This window comes from Tympanuchus pallidicinctus, unplaced genomic scaffold (genome assembly GCF_026119805.1).
Source record: "Tympanuchus pallidicinctus isolate F22 unplaced genomic scaffold, pur_lepc_1.0 scaffold26, whole genome shotgun sequence".
Lineage (NCBI taxonomy): Eukaryota > Metazoa > Chordata > Aves > Galliformes > Phasianidae > Tympanuchus > Tympanuchus pallidicinctus.
Window position 1 is genome coordinate 13,241,235 of NW_026294743.1, and position 6,574 is coordinate 13,247,808.

General features: G+C 42.4%; 1 long non-coding RNA gene across 1 annotated transcript; it reads right to left on the minus strand.

The window, feature by feature from the left end:
• Window positions 1-4,131: 4,131 nt before the first annotated feature.
• On the minus strand, window positions 4,132-6,183 carry LOC128084396 (uncharacterized). The gene is made up of 3 exons (XR_008208511.1): window positions 6,044-6,183; window positions 5,589-5,782; window positions 4,132-4,341 (listed from the first exon to the last, which is right to left on the minus strand). It is a non-coding gene; the product is annotated as an uncharacterized LOC128084396 (long non-coding RNA).
• Between the last annotated feature and the right edge of the window lie 391 nt (window positions 6,184-6,574).

Genomic DNA, 6,574 nt, shown 5'->3' on the forward strand with positions numbered 1-6,574 from the left:
TAACAGAGGTATATGAAGAAAGTATGCAGGATGTGAATCTGTGACTTGGAGATACAAGAAAATTTCAGTTCCAAGGTTCAAATGAGTTTGTTAAGCCTTTTGTATAGCAGCAGAAGTTTAAGCTAAAACTTTCAAAAACAGTTTTCAATTTTAGATGCTTTTAAAATCATCATTTTGAAGTGATGATTTCTGAAAACCACGTCCCTTGCTCAGGGAAAGCACTATCAGCTCTCACTTTTGAAAGTCCCACAGTTTGGCTGTGAAAGCCCTTAGCTTTTGGCTGAGATGTCTTCAGCTGGAAGCGTGCACACTGACAACTAATCACCCACCTGTGCAGGATAAATTTCCCAATCATAGCTCTTCTCTTATTGCAGTTGTTCAGATGTTCTCACCTGATCATCTGCAACAAAGATGGGCAGCCTTTGCATGTACACAGAGCAAGTGATTTGGCTACAGATGTTGCCCCATGCCAGCAACAAAAAAAAGCCGATAGGGAGCTAATGGGCAGGAATAGAAAGGGGGAAGTGGGAGACATTTCACAGTGTTGGGGTTTCTTTTGTTTGTTTGTTTCTTTGTTTCCAACATGAGTTCCTTGCAAGGGAAGATGGTAGGAAGATGTGTGTGTTTTTGAGAACCTTGTCTCCTGGTTAGCTATCATCTGACAGTACTAAAAAGTCACAGCCAGCATCACTCTCATCATGTCCCTTTATCAGACTGTAGTGCTCTTGAGCCACAGTCCCAGCTGCACTCATGCCCAAACTTGTGCAACTAGCACAGCATCCTCCACCACATAAATTCCCTGTGAGCCCACACACCCTTGTTTTAAGCTATGGTGGGATAGGCATCTACTGGAAGTACATACACAAGGACACATGAGAGCTACAGTCAGAAGAGGCTTGAGACCAGCGCTGATGATACCTGTTACAGCAAGAATGAAGGAAAGTAGTTTGTGCTGTAAAAGCTCTCAGACTTCCAGAGATCAGAGCAAGACAAGTAGGTAGAAAGCAGTCTTCTGTGCCTGAACACTAATGAGAAACAAGAGAGAAGGCACAGTGATAGCATTTGGAAATGAGACATAGGAAATAACAGATTAAAAGCAAGTAATGAGGGACTGAGCCGTTCCTACTTATAGGAGCATAAGGGCCAGTAAGAGCTGTAGTAACCTGCAATGTCAGAGGGCACTTGGGGCACTGAGTTTTATCCCAGGAGTTGAGAAATTAACTGCCAGTAAAATACAGCAATGGCATTCCTGTATCAACCAAAAGACAGCAATAAATGGGCAGTGGAAGAAACAGGGCCATTAAGCTCATCTCCTGAATGCACATTGCAGTGCATTTACTGACAATGCCTAGAGAGTCACAGTAAGTTCAGCTCTCTGCTTCCTAGGGAAAGAGCAGGAGCATACAGTCCAAGTGTTGTCAGCATTACAGAAGAAACAGCCAAACCCGCTGAACAGTGTTTACCAGCAGTAATAAGGCCTTAGCAAAAATGGATGAGTCAGCATATACTTTGACCTAAAACAACTAATCAAAGTGCTTGAGAGAAGCACTGTCCCATCCACAGGGGACAACATCTTTCCAAGATGAATGCCCGAGTTTTCCCCCCTTTTAGATGCCACAAATGGTTTTTAGCAGATTGTTCCACACCCAGATGGCGCCAAGTTAACTACTTTTATTATGCTTTTGGATGGTGATCTTTCCTCAGACTTCCTTTTGGCATCACTTCTGCACCCAATATATTCCAAAGGAAATGACAAGAGTTCTGCAGCACCTGAAAAGGAATAGTTGCTTGTATAGACAAAGTCCTGGGAAATTGCCAGTAAGAAAAGAAGCACGATAAAAGCCTGTCTAGATTTCTAGAGACACTTGGTACTCAGATCTAAAAGGCAATAAACATCAGGATACATCAAAAGGAGATGAAGTATTGAAACAACGTGCATAAAAATCCAGGCATAGGGGCACAGTGAGGAAAGGTAAATTGGCATAAGAAAGTAATAAATTAATGCAAAATCTTGAATCTCTGTCAAAGTGAAATTGACGCTGGGTTATGGATGGCAGTAATATATCCTTGGAATGAGCTCTTGGAAAATAAAAGTACCTGATGTTTGAAAATAATACAAGAATATATTCTCAACAGAACAGAAGCCCCATCTGAAGCACACCCATGCTCGCTGCCCATAACCATGCTGTCTATCGCTGAATCACTGCAACGTACTGCTCCCAGTCATTTGCTGGTGGTATAAATCATTCTGCAGACTGTGAAGTGTCCCTTTGTAAATGAATAATGTAAAAAAATGTATTAAAAACTCTTCCAGAGAGTCATTCAGACTTCTGACTGACCACAAACTACTTGTATCCCTGATAAATAGGGAAGACTTGGATCATATGCCAGGGACTTGTGACTACTTAGGTCTTAATTAGGTACAATTTGCAGGCATCAAACAGTATTGTGACTGGCGCAGCCCTGGTAGTTAATAGCACCCTGTTTAGATACCTCACAAACATGGAAGCTGCATGAACATTGGCAAATGCTTGGGAAAATTAATGTTTCATGAGAGAGGTCTGCAAGTCTTAAATGTCAGATTCATAATTATAACACATCTGACTGGCTAAAACCAAAAATGTTGGGCTGCAATATTAGAGTGTGGGAAGAGTGACTGGCTTAAAAACATTAGAAACATACTCAATAATAACTGGACTCTAATTCCAAATAGAAGCAGCATTCCAGAATGCAGCAAGGCCAATGTTATCTCCACAAAAATATCTCTGTGGAACTTCATTAGGGAGAATTATGAATAAACCAAGATGTCCTTCTAGAGATTTGCTGCTGGAAGAAGACCATCCTGCTTATTCTATGTCTATATGTAGCTGCCTGTAAAATACAAGAGCTACTACAACTTCCTGCTGATGTCTGAGATACCTGCCTCACCCTTCTATTGGGCACATCAGGTCCTCCGTTACCTTAATAGCACTGGCAGACTTTCAATTTATTCAGAATTCTCTTGGTTGGGATAGAATCTGTAACACAATGACATCTGAACTGGAAAATCCTAACTCAAATATTTAGCTTTTCCAGAATCACCTAGTACATCTTCTTCACCTCCCATCCCCTCCCCCTCCCTTTCCCCTTTCCTCTCCTGGAATTCTTGCTTTTAACAACTACACCCCTGTTTTTTCTACTCCTGGAAAAAAAAAAAAAAAAGTCTCCTTTCTCATAGTGTCTTGCCTAATCATTAATGTTGACATGCCAAAGGCATCCTCCGGACATCTTGTTGGTTTTTTTTGGCATTCCACTTCTCCACATCTGGTATTTCATATAGCTACCCATAATATATAATTTTTGTGCCAGTATCTTGCCATCATCGTGTGTAGACCATTTCTCTCATAGACTTTTCCCCAAATCATATTCTCTGCTATACTACCTCCTTCGGCCCCAAACAACCCAGCTGTCTAAAAGCTCAACTGCTTTCAGAAGATCATATATCAAGTGCCAAAATATCTGATAATTTTATATGTAGCAAAAATAATGACTAGAAAGTAATGCCCTCACAACTTGTGATTGAAAGCCAATGAAAATGACACAAGAAATCGTACTTTGCCTCACGCAGTAACATTCAAAAACTCGCTAATGAATGATGTCCACAGAAATTGGAATTGATGCTGTTTATCAACAAATTATCAGAATTACTTGGTATTTAAGATAAAATAAACTTGCACTTTAGACTTTAAAGTGATTCTGTATGTTGTTCCCTTTAGAATAAAAAAAAATTTCCTTTATCTCTGACCATCCTTTAACCACATCATACAGGTTCTCCTAGAAAAGCTCATGAGAACTGTAAGAAGAGTGATATCAGTTGTAAGAAGCATGATCATGGAGCTCCTTCACAATATTCACCAATAACATGAAGTATCTTAATTGATAGAAGGCAGCTGGATATGATCATGCCTATTTGTTCTTACTTGAAACAAGATAAAAGATTATGCTTATTGGCTACTGCACTCTCCATCATATTTGAAAAATAATGGCTGTCCGCTGAAGTCCCCAGTGATGGGAAAAAGGGAAGCATTGCCCCATTTTTAAGAAAGGGATTAAGAATCACCTGGGGAACTACAGGTCAGTGAGCCTCATCTTGTGCCTGGGAAGATCAAGGAGTAGATCCTCCTAGAAGCTTTTTATTTATTAAGGCACATCCTTCAGGGGTTGGTCCTGGGACCGGTGCTCTTCAACATCTTCATCAATGACAGATGATGGCATCGAGTGCAGCCTCAGCAAGTTTGCAGATGGCACCAAGCTGAGCGGTGCAGTCGATGCATCGGAGGGAAGGGAAGCATCCAGAGGGACCTGGGCAGGATGGAGAAGTGGCCATGTGAACCTAATGAGGTTCAACGAGGCCAAGTGCAGGGTGCTGCATTGGGTCGGGGCAATCCCAGGTATTGATACAGACTGGGGGCAGATCTCCTTGAAAGCAGCCCTGCGCAGAAGGACTTGGGGTCCTGGTGGACGAGAAGCTGGCCATGAGGCAGCAGTGTGTGCCTGCAGCCCGGAAGGCCAGCTGTGTTGTGGGCTGCATGAAAAAGGGGCGGCCAGCAGGAGAGGGAGGTGATCCATGGAGGCTGTGGATGCCCCATCCCTGCAGGCATTCAAAGCCAGGCTGGATGTGGCTCTGGGCAGCCTGGGCTGCTGGTTGGTGACCTGCACACAGCAGGGGGTTGAAGCTAGGTGATCACTGTGGTCCTTTTCAACCCAGATCATTCTGTGATACTTAACATATTCAGCTCTGCTCACAAAATTTTGAAAAATTAGCAGACTCTGTCCCAGCCTTTGTCAGCAATTGCTCAATGCGAGAAAATGCCAAGCTCCAGAAAGAAAAGGCCCATCTCCACAAAAGTGCACAGATATCTGTATTTTAAAAATCCTGAAGAATGAGGTGTCTAACATGTAGGCTTTGCTGGCAATCAGGAAATAGGTCTCATCTTATCTGCCTGTCCAGTACTAAATATGGAGGTTGGTGGCCCTGCATGTGGCAGGGGGGTTAGAGATTCATGATCCTTGAGGTCCCTTCCAACCCTGGCCATTCTGTGATTCTCTCTCTTATAAGAAGGAAGGGAAAAGATTCTTCTCATGGGGATAGCTGAGCACCAGAATGACTTACGTAGAGAGGCTGCAGATTCCCCACTCTGAATATGTTCAAACCTTACCATTTTAAAGTCAGCTTTGATTTCAGCCTGGGTTTGGACTAGACGACCTCCAAACTTCCATTACAATAATATTTTTATTACCATGATTTAATAATATAATCACTAAATAAAAAAAATATATAAATATAGCACAGATGAAAAGATTCTGATATTTTTTCCATGATAAAGCGCACCTCTGCTTGCTGTTCAATGTTGCTGTGGTGCACCATTGAGGTAGTGACAGGAGAGTCATTGATGGAATCTGTTTTGCCTACAGGACAACATTTCTACCTCTAAAAAATGCCATATTTATAATGCGTGTGCTATTTGGACAGGTTTTATCATTGGGACTGTTACAAATTCAAGTGCATGCTTCACAAGAACTTTAAATTCAGCCTAAAGTATGCTTACCTCTACATACCTATGGATGCTGCTTCCTTGTTGCATGAGTAGAGCACTAAGGCACAGAGGAAGTCTGTAGAGAAGAGAGCAGCCAAATCTTTACCCCTGAATTTTGGTCTGATGCTTTAAACATTTAAACCCTTAGTTCCTTGCACATACCGAAGAAACATTCTTCAGTACATTAGAACTACTTCTCCTAACAGCTGAAAAAAAAAAAAAGAGTATCACATGGGAAAAACATACTGTCATCTAAACTGCTCTGTATTCACAGCTCAGCTTAGATTTTTCACAGCATTTAGAAAAGAATGCCACTGAAGGCATTTACTCTGTTAAGCTGTTGCTTTATAAAGACACCACCTGCACAAAGAAAAAACATCTCTTTCAGAACAAGTCTCCAAGATTTCCTGTGTGCTGGGGAGAAGGATGAGGAAATAGGTACAGCCAGCCAATAGTGGAGTTGGTACCTGTAATATGACAGAAATCACAGCAATGACAGCAAAGTAGCACAGTCCCAAGCTCCTGCAAACAAGGATTTGCTCAAATGCAACAGCTGTGGGCACAGAAACAAAGGGAAGATTTTTTTAATTTTTTTTTCCTCTGGTACACAGGGATCTCCAGCAAACTACTTTCACCTGTACTGCCAATCTTTAAATGAGGTCTGGGAAGGGGTGGAACCAGAACCCCCCCCTCCCCCCCCCCTTCCAGTCACTCAGGTGCACTGCATGCCCCTGAGCTCCCCTGGGTTGTCTCTGCCTTCTCACCAGGTGCTCAATCACTGGTTGAAGCCCTCACAACATTATCACTACCATACCACAGTGTCCAAACCATGGGAAGGCTCTACTTCTGGATGCTGGGCAACCTGCTGCACACCAGCTTTGTTCATAATTCCCACAGGACAGATCCAGCATCACACACACTGTGGTGACTCCGACTTCTGTAGAGAATTTTGAGTACTTTCTGGGTTTTGAGGCTGTCATTCTTGTTGGAGCTCTGCA